The 15,524-nt window shown below is 40.3% G+C and overlaps 1 protein-coding gene across 5 annotated transcripts in view; it reads right to left on the bottom strand.

Annotated features, from left to right (window-relative positions):
• Window positions 1-15,524, bottom strand: part of tln2b (talin 2b) — a 113,118-nt gene that overhangs the window by 76,029 nt on the left and 21,565 nt on the right. Inside the window, exon 1 of one of the 5 annotated variants that reach the window (XM_078168336.1) lies at window positions 4,215-4,315. The exons of the other annotated variants lie outside the window; for them this stretch is intronic. The gene's annotated coding sequence lies outside the window, so the exon portion shown is untranslated. Of the gene's footprint in view, window positions 1-4,214; window positions 4,316-15,524 lie in introns of those variants that run through there. 5 annotated transcript variants of the gene reach the window in all.

Genomic DNA, 15,524 nt, shown 5'->3' with positions numbered 1-15,524 from the left:
GAGGTGATTGAGTGTTTTGGCACTCCGGCACAGTGGACATGATTTATTCAGCCTTCCCTTCCTCTGCTCAGATGCATTTTGAACCTATAGAGGTGTTTGTTTTTGTCAAGCGACAAACCAACCTGGAAGCACACATTTGTCTGTCATCTGAGCAGCAACCTGTGCGCAATCAGTGAGGTGTAATCAGCTCCTTTATGCATACGCCTGGATCACATCAATCACAGGAGGAGATATGATGAAGTGTGGTGACTGCATGTTCTCGGTATTTACCGAGGTGATGACACTATTTTGATGACCACATTTACATTTCTATGGCTCGTGTTTTTTTTCACAGATTAACCCTCCACTCTGCCTCTTCTTCATACTTTCACATTTCCAAACACTCCATGAATAATCAGTATTTTATCAGTGATACATCAACCACAAAATCCTCTGTTACTATTAAGCAGCTGTGGAGAATGTTTCTGAATTGTATAATATTTGAATGACTCATTCTAATTCAGCATCACTACATTTTCATGGACCTTGATCCAATTTTCTGTTTCTAATACGTGAGAGATGAGGTGATCACAGAAAAAATACTACCCTCTCAAGGGCGATTTTGACCCTTTCCTTTGCTCGCAGAATGTGCACTGAAGGCAGTGGTTGTGAAATTTGTTGCTGTAGTAAATCAAACACTGCTTGTAGGAAAATTGTGGATGCACACTGAATAAAAAGAAACAGAGTTAATACACTAAGGTCATTTTCACAGTTACAGTTGGTTTGCTTTGTCTGAATCATGGACCAATTTGTTACAATGTTGCATATTACCTCCAGTTTGGTTTGTGGTCACAGGACAGTATTTATGAGCGGACCAAAATCTGTGATGCACAGGGAAACTGCTCTCCCATTGGTCATAATTCCCATGCCAGAAAACTCTTGGAAGTAAAAAAGAGTTTAGGAAGAGCAGACTTCCATTCTGTTGCACAAATAGATTAACGTGCCACTGCATGGGTTGATCTTGGACCTGGTAAGTGGTGGGCAGTATCATATAGCCCAGTGTTACCATGTCACTAGTATGGTAAAAATATTACTTTCCCCAGTGACAAATTGTGTAGCTAATTACTGGTAAGGTTTAAGTAATAATTACCTACCAAAACAAATACCTTGTCCCAACCTCACTTTTGTCACCTTTGACCAATCAATCACATCCCCCGAATTTATTTCCGTCATCATCGTGCACGTCAGCAAGCAGCAAGCTAGCTTGGAAGATGGAAACTTTTATATTCAGCAGCTGAAAATATTCCTATTACTTTGATTTTGTCAGAAGGAGAGTTTACAAGAACATAATTGTCAAAAGTAAATTGTATGCAGGCAGTGGTACTGAGACTCTTTCCACTGCGGAATACACAACCTCACACCTTCTAAAACACCTACTAAGTCGACACAACAATGTGAAGCCTGTGTAAATACTGTACACCCCACCAAAGGTGAGCCCTCTGCAGCCATGGACGTTGGCTGTAGCCCAGCAAGGGCTACACAATCAAAACTAGATTTTATTCGTGGACAGCTGCAGGCTACACGTGACAAGACGCTTGTGGCTGGATATGTGGTGGATGAAATGTTGCCTTTGTCCACGACTGACTATACATTTTTCAGACAGATCCTTGGGAAAGTACCGGTTACAGGCAACAGACGACCCCAGATGAAAAATTCCCTGCAAGTTATCTAGCCTTAGCTACTTTTGTGGGGTGTAACTGAAAAGTAATATAACAAGTTGTGTTACAATTAATTGTTGGCAGCGAGTAATAAGTAAAGTAATAATATTACTTTTGAAAAGAGAATGAGAAATTAATTGCATTTTTTAAGCAATGAGCCCAACACTGGCTCTGGTCGACGTTTATTTCATCGTTTAGAATAGAAGCATTGATTTATTAGTTATCAGCAAGTAAGATGACATTCACTGACTGCACTGGCCGATGTTTTTGTGTTGTGTCATATCAAGTTTGCCCTGGCTAAAAAGCAGGGCTTAAGACCAATGGCCTCAAACTTAAATTAATGAGCAGGTACAAGAAGAATATATAGACTGTTTGGAAAATGGTCTAAGTGATGTCGCTGTTCTGTGACGAGATGGATAGTAGAAACCGGCATCCTGTTGTCCCAAGACAAAAGGAGAATGCAGCCTATGTAATGCTACATCGTGAACAACAAATCCGTGTTAAAATTAGAGCTAGTTAATGTTAGCTGTTAGCAGCCAGTGGCCGCAACTAACAGCTCATAGAGGTTGCACTGAGTTACATTAAAAAAAGGATGTATTTCATGTGAAACATTTCATAAATTTGTGTGATTGAATTTGTGTTCATTAAAAGGTAATGAACTGAAACAGTTCAGTCATTTTACATTGTGTAGATTTCTTTGTTTCCCTGGCACAAAATGGAAAAATAAATAACAAAAACAAAATAAACAAAATAAAACATTTGGTATCATATTGTAATGTGAATCATCTCTATTAGTATCCCAGAATTTCAAAATCGGTGTATTCTTAATCTTTTGCATTTACGACTTTAGGCACTGTTGATGCAATGGAGTAGTCAAAGGTGTGCATTACAGTACTTTGACATGCTCATCAGAATGTTTCAAAAGATCCATCAGGTATGCCAGTGCTCTTCAACACAGTCTATACCTTTTGAGCACTGATGTGAATAGAGAGGGCAAGCGTAGGCTCTTTAGTAGCCAAAACACACACACATGCACAGTGCAGCCGGCTACAGGAAGTAGTTAAATCCAAAAAAGATGCAATGCTTCCTCCAGTAGGATCAGATCGAGGTCACATCATGTTCTCACGACTAATGAAACATACCGAAGTGTACTAGAGTGTGTTTCTAACTGGATCAATACCAGCTCTTCAACAAGGTCTCAGTCCGGCTGTATTGGGTGAGATTGGTGTGTTCACACCTGCCCAGAACAAGGCAGTACCCTAGGCAATACCCTAAAAGTGTCTTGTATAATGTAACTTTCTAGAAGCAGAAATTTCCATTATACAGTTACAAAACAGAAGACGTTTCAGTAGAGTGCTAAAACAAACCAGATCAAAGGGAGTGTCAGCCTATAGATTCTTTCAGCCATGTCACGCTAACAAACAGGGAGACTAACAGTAATAAGGCTTCTGTTTCTCCTCTCGACTACACTACACAACATGATAGGAGGACTCTCTGCCAGAAATACAGTATGACATAACTGAAATGCCATTATATCAAATGTAGACAGACAGGCACAGTGAGATTAAGGAGCATCAAGAAAAGACTGCGCAGATGTGACAGTAATTAGTTCGAAAATATGTAAGTACAAGGCAGACGCAGAGAAGGCTCATGAAATCATTGCATCACAATTACAAAAGGTCACAGTTAAGATGCCAACCCCGCTCGCAGTATCTCAATGTCAATCTGTCTCCCTGCACCATGCAACACAATCAAACCGATGCAGTTTGCGAGAGCTGTCTGCCACACATTTCTTTCTTATAGAACAAGAGTCTGATGAATCGTGAAAAATGAACACAATCTCCTATGAACAAATCATGTGGGAGTAAATGCCTGGGATTGTAGCACAAGTAAACACAGTACAATAGGTAGAAGGTGAAAGGAACGTGGGAGTTTGCGTGTACAACAGCACGCGCATACGCAAACCAAAACAGGCTTCATTGACTTAAATATCCCAAATGGATCATCCTGCAGTGGGCTGTCAGCAGGAGCATTAGACAACACACCTCTGACTCCCACGATCAGTACATTCTGCCTCAAGTGTCATGTCCTGTAAATCAGGCAACTCCAATCTCCGGTCTGCACTGCCTCCCCAACACTGAGCCTCTCTCTCTCTCTCTCTCTCTCTCTCTCTCTCTCTCTCTCTCATACTTCAGTTAGCCGACTGCCTACTACCACTTGCATGCTGATTACAGTATCAAGAGCAGTGGAACGGAACATACACTGGCTCCTCTCCAAAGTGTGATACACAGAGGGACTCTATCAGCATTTTATATCCTCTGGCAAGGAGGAAACCTGACACACAGAGGCGGAGATTCACTGTTCTGGCTCTTTAAGCAAAACCAAACATTTAGCTAAGAACGCCATAAGCAGACATATCAGTTTAATTGTAAAGTGCAGTTTCTATTACTTTCTCCCACACAGTGTCTTGTTTTATCTTGATAAGCTTAGTAGAGCATTAGAAAAGGCAACACTTACCAACATGGTAATGTGTAACCGCATCAAAGTGGTCTCTGCAACAATAAAATCCACTGTTGATGGTGAGTGAAACCATGTTGCTGCATGAGACGAGGTTCAGGGAGAGGCTATGTTGTTGGCCCATTGTTTCCAGATCAGCAACTCTGCCCACAGTTGCCATGGCTGCTGCTGTGCCCACCTTTTCCTGGACATATAAGGCCGGACAGCAGCAGCAGCCACATCCACTCTGCCCTCGGGTCCACCACTGCAACTTCTTCCAGGGTCATGTGGATGTAGGGTGCACTCTGCAGTGATTTCAGGATCCCAGCTAATGTCAGATTTTAAATGTCAAGCAGACAAGGTCAAAGAGGGAGCTCTGACAATGTTAAAGACTGCTTTATCTGTGTGCATGACTACAGAGTCCCAGTTTCATCCAGAAGGCCTCTCAGCTATCCTGTCATAAGTACATGGAAATGTTCATAAAAAAAAAAAAAAAAGGCTGAGATTGAGGGAGTTGACTTTGATTCGCTTTGATAGAGCGTGTCTGAAAAATGAAAATACCTTAATGTGAAAGTGTCACTTCAGTGTAACCGCTTTGTTGAAGGTTCTGCGGAGAAATATAATGTAACATTTTGTGTGGAGAGCTGCACTGTGAGAATGTGAAACTGTCTGTGATATTGTCTACCGGCACATTGATCCCCACAGTGTAGTGAAGAAGACGTACGTGTACAAAGACAAGCAGACACAGAATGTACAGAGAAAGCACTTAAGCAAGAGCCTCTTTCCCTCCACGCAATTAAGCAAACAGCTTTCTAGAGTGTGTTCCCTCTCAAAATGATGAATGATTGGTCAACATCTAGAGCGAACAATAAAAGTTGAGAGCAAACTATGTGAGGCCAAAGCAAATGAAAAAAACCCCATTATTCAGTTAACTTGGGAGTACATTCCATGCGCTGTATCATTGTGCGGCTTTGTTTTTCTCTCAGCGAGGACTAAAAGCACTGGAGAGTCAAATGTTTAAATTGGCTGGAGAAGGCGTATACAACAACTTTGCCTCAGACAAATACTGTACACTTCAGAAAGTTCTTCAAGCGGAGGCTGTGCACAGGAGGACAGCCGACAAATTGGGAGTCTTCTTTTTTCTCCCGAGACTGTTTCAAAGACATATGTATGTTTTAACAAGATATTTTGTTCTGGTACTGCAAAAATCCCCCAAGGGGAGATGATATAGAAAATAAATGTATTTCACATTTGTGCTTACCGATTTCTAAAGGAATATATGTTTGAGAAAATAACAAGTTTCAGGCTTTTAAAATGATTTTAAAAAGATAGCTGTAATGGCAAGGACTTGACTGCAGCGCTGTAATCACCAATCTAATATCAGGGGGACCATTTTTGATGTACATCTTCTGCCACCAAACCCTTGAGGGGGATCTGTGGGGAATTCCATTTTAAAGCATTTTTAAACAAAACACTTTGATTAGTAGTCTTCAAAGTTTGAATGCCATTTTTGGGAGTGAGAATATGATTGAGGGAAGTTCAGGAACACTCTTATCATAGACTTAACCATTTATTGCAACAAATAGAATCACAGTTACACTTGGCACTGATGGCTCCACTCTTAAGATGCTCCCTGCAGACAAGCAGCATGTTAAGTCAACACAGGGAGTGCAATGCTGTAACCCCCCCCCCCCCCTCCCCCCCCAAAGGTGTTCAAGAGTGCACCCAAAGCAAGACATTAAATACCCTTTTAACCTTCAAGCCATGTTAGGACTCTGGATTAGGAAGGTGGAGGTTAGGGTGGTGGAGGTAAAGCTTTGCCAGCAGCAGTGGCAGCAGTGTGTGGCAGGTATCAATGAGTAGGAAGCCATATTTAAATGGATCGCCATGTTGTGAGAATGGGCTGTGATTGGTGTGTGACTGATTAGAAGCAATGATCCAGCTAGGGCGTATGACTTCCATGTCCTGCATGAACTAAAACAAAGCTTCATACTAGGCAAAGTGCTCACACTGACTTTTTTTAAGGACATTATTATGAAATTTTATGACTCTTTTTATGACATATTATACAATGACCTTTTTCTGAACTTTTTTTATGACATACTAATACTTCACAAAAACTCAAAACAGTTGACAGTGACATAGCCTGTATATCGTTCATGTTACATTCTAGTTTCCCACTTTTAATACATTTGAAAGTAATAAAATGGAGATGGTCCAGTGTTTGACATTTATATCACCCACCCACAGCAGTCAGGCAAAGGCTTGTGCTCCAGTACAACACCACCCTGTCAAACCGCATGCAGAATAGCACTGCACCATGGTACTACAACCGCTAGTAATAGTAATAATAGCAATTTGCAATTATTAGCAAGTTCATTTATGACTATGACTACATATATTAATGATTATATCAGATGGTGATGCATGATTGCTTGTCATAGCATAACAACTGCCCCCCCCCCCACACACACACACACACACACAAAGAAGCATGGTTTTTGCATAGAAGCTTACATTTAGACCACCCTATTTTTGCATTCTCCAAAAGACGCTGAGAGAAACATAGCATGAATATTTACTTAATTTAAAGCATAATTATGGGGTCAGATCAGTCTCATAATGAATGAACTCATGCAGGGTTTTTCACAAATGCACATGCTCTGGTTCACAGTTGTATTTCGGACTCACTAATGCACACGATCTGTTTTGCAAATGCACACGCTCTGGTTCACTAATAAAAAATTTCATGCAAACTTGCAATATAAATTTGGAAATGCACACACTCTGCTTCACAAATATTATTTTGAGGCACACTAATATAATAATAATATATATATAGTAATATAAATTCACAGATCATGTGAATCGCTGAATGTGCATTTACAAACTGCTTCTCATTTGAGAACCTCTCTACATTTGTGAGAGAAATCTGTGTGGTGAATTTTGAGACTCCCCTGATGTCGCAGGTCAACGAACGTCACCATTGGCTGATAAATCTGTCAATCAAATTTATGATTCTGATTGACAGATTCATCAGTTAATCAGGTGTGTTAGCTTTCAGCCAATCGTATGGCTCCTTACATAGGGTGTATTCACAGTTTATGTTCATTCAAACATGTTACTTGGCTAAGCAGAACGCTTATGCAACGTCAGGGGAGTCTCAAAATTCACCACACAGATTTCTCTCACAAATGTAGAGAGGTTCACAAATGAGAAGCAGTTTGTAAATACACATTCAGCGATTCGCATGATCTGTGAATTTATATTCCAAGTGTGCCTCAAAATAATATTTGTGAAGCAGAGCATGTGCATTTCCGAATTTATATTACAAATTTGCATAAAAATTATATTTGTGAACCAGAGCGTGTGCATTTGCGAAACAAATCGTGTGCATTTTCGAATTTATATTACAAGTTTGCATAAACATTATATTTGAGAACCAGAGTGTGTGCATTTGCTAAACAGATCGTGTGCATTAGTGAGTCCAAAATACAACTGTGAACCAGAGCATGTGCATTCGTGAAAAAAGATCTGACAAGAACATGTGAACCTTATGACACCAGACCACCAAGTGAGATAAACTAACTGTCACAACAGGGACACAAAAGCCCCATGTCTTTCCACCCCTAAACTACGCCCAATGTGTTCCTGATTACTAGAGACAAACATCTCTGGCTTAAATCCGCCTCATAAACATCTGGTCAACTAACCACCACCCACCCACACTCAGCATGGATATCCTTCGCATATTGTGCAACAGGGTCAAACTGACGAGAACCACGCTGACTACTTTAAATTCTTTTCGTGCATGCTTCTGGCTCAGAGCTGGGGGGAAGGAAGGGAAACACAGCGATCCACCTCTGGACACATCTTGCAACTGGACCCATACTGAGATAGAGGAGCCACATGATACAGAGTGGAGCATGTAAAGGATGCTGCCATGCTTTGTTAAGGACTCACAGGCTCACTATTTCATGCTCCACATCTGCTGGTTACCATGGCAACCCCACTTTTGGGGCAATTCCCAGGTCAGGTGGCTTCTGTCAGCTCCAAAAAGAGAAAAAAAAAAAAAAAATAGGGCCTTCTCTACGCAGTGCAGTTTGCAAAAGAAACCAGAGAATGATAAAACGGCTCTGACTCTCATTAGTGGTTCTTAAGATGGTCACTAAAGTTTCTTCAATGGCGACACACACACACTCAGTGTTTACAGAGACAAGCTGTCACTGCTGCAGATCAGCCGGAGTGTGTCTCAATCGCTCTTGCTTAACTTGCTCAATAGTTTCTCACGAGGCCAGATAAAAAGACTCAGCTGTAGGTTTTCAAGGATTTCAGTAGATATTCCACAACTGAAAAAACAAAATAAAAACAAGGCACCAACTGGAGGGGCATTGTGCAAGCACGACACTATTATTACTGCTGAATCATAGCTTTTGTGACTCAGCAAAATACAAGCTACAAAACCAAAAGAAACTAAAGTGAACAGAGTCCTCTCCCATACACAGCCATGCTACATTTGTAAATACAGTCACTATTTTAAGTTTCACTGTGCTGTTTCTGCAGTTTCATGAAGATAAACTAAAGGAAAGTTTCATCTGTTTCTCATCAGTGCTTTGTCGTTTATGCTTCATCTGTGCAAAAACAAAGCAAATTGCAGAAAAGCAGGATTTGCAATTTGCTAAATGTGTTAGTGTGAACCACAATAAATGGATCAGATACTCAGAAAAGAATCGCTGTATATCAAAAGGGCTTTACAATCACAAGCTGGTCATTATGACAGCATGGGTGCAGTTGAATACTCCAGTGTGGGTTTCATACAAACAGAAGCAGCGGGAGCCGATCATTAGGAGCAGGCGTCTGCAGGGCCGGGTCCCAGTAGCTCAGCCGGAGCCTATGTGAGAGGTTCTCCGTCTCGCTGGGGAAGTCCAGAGGAAACACGCCGCAGGCCAAGCACTCCCCAGTTCCCCTCTCTTTAACCTGATTACTGTAATGAGCTTAGAGACTGTTGGATGCACAACATCTTATGTGGATGCAGACAAACACACTGCACTCACTCACTCTGTGCACTCTCGCTGACTGCTGAAGGCGCAGCGCATCATCAGATTCAAACTCTGCATAGCTAGATGGCTCATTGACCAAGGAAATCGTTAGGGTAATGGATGAGAACAGGAAATTGCAATTGGTCAAAGGTGAAGTAGGTTTAAAAGGCAGTGCAGAAAAAAGTTGTCCAAATGCCAACGAAATGATGCCAGCTTAAAAAAAAAAGAAAAATTACAGATGAAGTTTATGCATAAAGAAGTCCAGTTACTTATCACTTCAATTGGAGTAAATACTTTCAACCCTCAGACCTTGATTTAAGTACTACACACCCAGCTGCCAATTCAGTTCTCGCTGTGCCTCCTGCAAACAGGTAAGAAATGCTTAAATCAAGGTGTGTCCACCTTGAGCACTATGATAAACAGATTCTGAATCTCTGTCTGCATGCTGATAAATGTTAAGGATATATTATTGGATCTGAGTCAATTGCTGTCCATCGGTCTATGAATAGATGGTTGGCATTTAAAGCAATCTGACAAACCAACAACAAAGACACGAAGACACACCTAAATCCTCATGTTGTTAGGAGAAAAAAAGGCCTGTGCATCTAGTACTTCCACATGGATGGGACTCGTACATCACTGTCCACATAACAATATGATCTTAAACAAGTGCCTGGGGATGCAAAAGTTTGATATTTCCTAAACATCCATGATCATCCTGCTGGGCTGTTGCAGATGTTGCTAGTCACGAGTATCACAAAGGTGCATGTTTGCTGGAGTGACATGGATGTAACACTGCCAGACACCATGTGTGAAGCTGTTGTTGTAATATATCCGTCTCCTTCTGCCAGGTGCAGCTCTAAATTAAGATGAATAGTCTCATCATAGTGTATTCACAGTTGTGTATGTTGACTAAACACCAGTGTTTGTATTCAGTTGTTAGCCATTACATTACCCATTAATGACCAGATTCTCTCTAGTTGCAGGCCTACCACGTCATAATAGCCAGTTTATCAGGGTTCACACAACAGCTTTAAAGTTCAACAAAGTTTTATATTTTGGAGTCAATGAAAAAAGTCCCTTTAGGCCTTAAATGCAACTCTGCACCTTTATCTCAGTTTGTATGTATTCAAATGAATATAATACAATGAATATGCAAATTGTTCCCGCCCCTAAGCTGCCCACCTGCAGCTCGAGCATACCTGCTCTCAATCAACTCATCAAACACACAAACCTCTGCTTATTAAAAGTAACAAATAATTTTAGCCTTTGGCTTGACTCGATTATCAAACAGCTAATAATGTGTTACGAATGTTGGACAAACCTAGCTCCTGACAGCTCTGACAAATTGAAGGGAATCTGTAACTAAGCTTGCAAAATATATATAAAGCTGCACCTGGTTTCTCCTCTGAAATCCCTCATTTCGCCAATGCTAATGATATGGAAAGCTCCACCCACAAGATGACGAGATTGGTTCCTTAGGTTTGAGGCAAATTAAACCCTGGAAGTCAGAATCCATGTTTTTTGTTGGTACACTTCAGCGTCAAAGCGAAAATGTTTAGCCATCATGGTGCTTATATAACTTGTAACATCTGAAAAACACCATATGGTGATGTTAACAAGGAGAAAAAAAGAATTTACAATGTGTACAGCTTTAAAGAAACTATAGTGTGCAATTTGGCAAAGTACACAAAGTTTAGACAACTCAGCAATGCAAGTGGACAATCAGCTTGTTCATGAGTTTGCTGGAAAATAACTGAAACTCAAATGTATTTTTTGCTCTAAAATTAGAATTTACATGTTGTTTTAATAGTTGTTGATTTCTAAAGGCTAAATTGCTTCAGATTTTATGTTTATTATTGAATTTGTATAATTAATGTACAAGGGGCCTGTAGCCAATTTAATCATCATGCTGTCATTCCCAGAAACTTGAATTAAAAGTGTACATATTTAATTGCAATGCTTCAGCAAAGCCCGTCAACATACCATAACAAAAAAGGAAGAAAAGTGCAGGCTTGAGGCACTGCTAGTCATTTTCAGAGTGTTACTGTGCAAAACAATTTTGCAAGGTGAGGTCATATTTAAACAGCAGTGTGGGACGTCCTTTACAATCACTGTATTTATGCATAACTTTCATAATACTCTTACTCACATTTTACTTACATTCTTAGTAAGTACATTTGTTTAAAAGGTCGACAAATAAACAGCATCGACAACCCTCTGGAAACCTGGGCAAGGCATTTAAATGGTTTAGTGACCAAAATATACTTGACAGGGGCAGTTATTTTCCTCCCTACAATCCCAGTGTAATTAAGTCTGTTAGCCTGTCAAAGACAGAGCATTCGGTGAAGGACGAGGTGAAGGTAAGAACAGTTCTCAGACTGACAGATACAGTGAGATTATCCTGTCCTTGAAGAAAATAAAACTTCTGTGGCTTACACTATGCTGATTAAAAATACATGCAACTGTGACAATTCAGACAGCCCTGATATGGGCTATATAAAGATACACATGGTACTTCCTGAAGGGGCTGTCAGAGGAAGATGAGGTTTGATTGATGCTAACAAGCAAAAAGAGAATTTCTTACTGACTGACTCCCATTTCGAAAAAAAAATCTACAAATCTCTCATCAGTGTCTGGGTACTCTGCGTCACTTGAATCATACCACTCGCTACCTCACAAAGTTGTGGGTTTATTCTCCTTCATCCTCCAAAAAGAGGAACTGAATTTCCCAGAGTGGCACAAAAACACTATCCATTTAAGGTTTGTGTGCCTCATGCTGTAACACAAAATTGAGCCCGGAGCCAGCATGTGGCATTGCATCTCGAGGTTAATGAAACTCAAGCCCATTAAAAAGAAAAAAAGAAAGCTTTTCTCTGTGTTGATTTACCTGAAGTCCACTTAGTGATCGGTAAAGGACTCATATCCTGAGGGAATGAAAAGGATCCCTGATGCACATTGCCGACTCCACAAAGCAGTGATGTTTGCAGAAAAAGACATTTTACCTCTGAGATCTCGACCACAGAAGGTAACAAAGCACCATTACTTGCAGTCACATTACACTTTGCATCACAATATCCACTTTTACCTCAGTGTTGCCTTAATTATCAAACTTGCATCTATAATGAACACGACGAGTCACAATCCTCCCTGTTGACAATAAATCTTACTGTAATAGCACAAAATAACACATCCACCTGCCACAATTGTCATGCAAATCTCAGTTTCCTTTATCATATCCTGTCCGCGGGAATACAGGCTCATTTGTAAGACACTGTAGCTTTGCAAAATTACTTGGTGTTGCTCTGTGTGCGTCAGTTAGCTTTCTCTGACTAATGCTATTCAGACAAAGGAGGCAAACTGTAGGAGAGACAGTCACTTTTGTCTAACAACCAATTTTGAACCAATGTGAATGTCGGGGTCTGTATATGCTACAGAGAAAACACAGTATACAAAGAAAATACTGTGTTATAGCATTTGATGGATGACATTTACAATACAGAGGGTGTACTGTGAAAGAATATATTCTAGTCTATTTTTAGACATGCTGGCAGCATGACCCTGGGGACACAGCATTGTAGGTCGGTTGGTCCACCACTTTGGTCCAGACTGAAATATCCCAACAACTACTGGATGGATAATGAAACTTTGTACACACATTCATGGTCCCCTGATGATGTATCCTAATTACTTTAATGATCCACTGACTTTTCATCTAGTGCCATCATGGGGTAAAAATTTTAATGTGTGTCAAACAGTTTGGTTCATGACCAAATACCAAGCCCCCAGGAACAGCACCAGGCTTTGAAGCCGATTTGACATGGTGGCCAAACTGTGGAATTACAACTTCCAGGTCTGTCACATGATGACATTGGGCCCAAAAAGGCTTTTTCTTAAAGACGTGCAGAGAGAAAGATCTGTAATCAGTGGATACATTTTCCTGAGCATGATTAAATAATTTTGTCCTCATTCAAGTTAGCAGAGGCTTAAACCAGAAGTGTGCTGCCTCATGCATCACCAGTAGTGAAAGCTGCAGTAATATACTGTTTTAATAGCACAGTTGTACCCCAAATAAGCGTACTGTCCAACTTCTATCTGTGGACATGCTGCTATGATATTTGTATGCACAAAATACAACATAATGCAATTTTTTCAACTGGTATTGCTGACAATATCTAACCTGGCTATGACTGGTATTGCTAACATCTTGGTTTTCTGACTTCTTGTGCTGGAATGCAGTCATCTTGGGTGAGCCATCATTCCCAGCTCTGACCTCCCACATCTGGGGTAAATGGAAAACAGCATGGGCCCAATAATGCTCCAGGTAATTTTATACCAAACTTTGTCAAACTTTTTTGGCTTCATGTGTCATAAGCAGCTTTCATAGGAATGAACAGGGCCCCCACCTCCAACGGTCTATCAGGTTCTCATTACACATAAATGCCACATACATGTATAACTAATTGCATTCCCATCAGCCTCAGCTTTACTTTGTGTTCAGGACAAATAAGCAAATGTTAGCATGCAAACACTAACTGTGTGTTCCATTACCCATACTACCATACTATATAGTATGCCAGAAGAAGATTTAGTTTGTTCCAATACATAGTATGTCAAAAATACCAGGATGTTCTACTACATCTGGTCCAATTTTGCAGTGTGCAAGCCAGCATGCTTTTCTGGCTATTTTGACCCACAATCCCCTGCATAGAGGACGATACATCACATGGACTGAGCCGCAAACAATTATAGGAATATTGATTAAGTAAACAAAATAATCATAAATATAACAAACAAAAGGACATAACTATAAAAATTACAGTTTAATTTCACTGTCACAAATATAATATGTTAGAATCTACAATCTGTGTAGTTATAACTTTTAGATTAAGCTACATGAATTGCAAAGTAACAACAGCAGAGCTCTCTGGGTTGATCTCCGTCTCCGAAAAATATGGTGAGTGGTGTTCGTTTTATCTCCAAGGTAATGGATATAAAAGCAAGAGGGTCAAAGTTCAGGGTGTAATGTTATGAGAAAGTAGTATGTCCCAATTGCGTGCATACTGCATGTAACAGTACATACTTTTTAAGGGCAGATGCAGCACACACTAAAAGTAAAAATGAAAAGTATGCGATTCGGAACGCACCCAAAGACAGTGACCATGGTAAACATTATACCTGCTAAAATTCAGCATGTGAGCCTTGTAACTGTGAGCATGTTAACATGTTGACATTAGCGTTTAGCTCAAAGCTTCACTGTGTCTAGGCAAAGCCTCACAGAGCCGCTGGCATGGCCGTACTTACATATTTTATATTTATTTTCCTTAATATTGCTTCACAGAAAACATCTGTCTCAGATATTAACCTTTGTAGTTGTACAGTATGTTTTGAACAGCTTATTCAAATACTTCAGATGACTGGATGTGACTTTGATGTAGACAACTACAAAACTCCCTTTCATAAGCGCGCTCTCATCATCTGCTCCTGATTTCTGGCTATGGCAAGTTAATTGCTCACTCAGCTTAACAGATTTTCCCACCATGCGCGCAGCAAAACAGACTTTTACACTTCATAATATCATTTCATACAGCATGACAACATCAGCATGATGGTAAATTTAACATTTCCATGGGGTTGATTGTCACACTCTGTACGTCTGAGGTCACTCCCGGGGCAGCGTATTGCTGATTGCTGTCAGTTATGAGTGACCCAGCAACTGTGTAGCTCAGCAATTTGCCGTGGAGTGCCGTGCTTTCTGAGATTCACTAATTGCCTCAGTGAATTCTGCCACCATAGCACACAACTCATTAATGCTGACACAGACTTCTAATTAGTTAAGTGAGGGCACTCAGCCAGCCAATAACTTGAATTCTTATTATTTCTGCTTTTTGAGTAACTATAATAACATTTCATTATCCACACTAATCACAACACCTACATCAACTGCCTATTAGGAATAAATGATATTTTCATTGACAGCTTTTAGCAATTTATCCCTAATTGGGGAATGTAGTGATAGCATAAATCAGAGAGTGGCAATCATCGTGCCACAGAGAGAGTGTGTGAGCTTGAATTTCAAGTCAAGACTACATCAGGTGAAAACAAAGAGTTAGGACATCAAACACAACTTTAAAGAAAATTCTACATACCCAGGACAGTGTTGAGCTGAACATCCGCTTCTCCAATACAGGCTGTTATCCTCATATCAGTTAATGTCCTCATTAAAAAGCCCAACAACTGCCTGTCTCTTGATCTATCCTGAAGAACATCTGGGCATCATCTATCATTTCAT

Source organism: Epinephelus lanceolatus, chromosome 5 (genome assembly GCF_041903045.1).
Source record: "Epinephelus lanceolatus isolate andai-2023 chromosome 5, ASM4190304v1, whole genome shotgun sequence".
Classification (NCBI taxonomy): Eukaryota; Metazoa; Chordata; class Actinopteri; order Perciformes; family Serranidae; genus Epinephelus; species Epinephelus lanceolatus.
The sequence above is the reverse complement of the archived record's forward strand: the minus strand, read 5'-3'. Positions and strand labels throughout refer to the sequence as shown.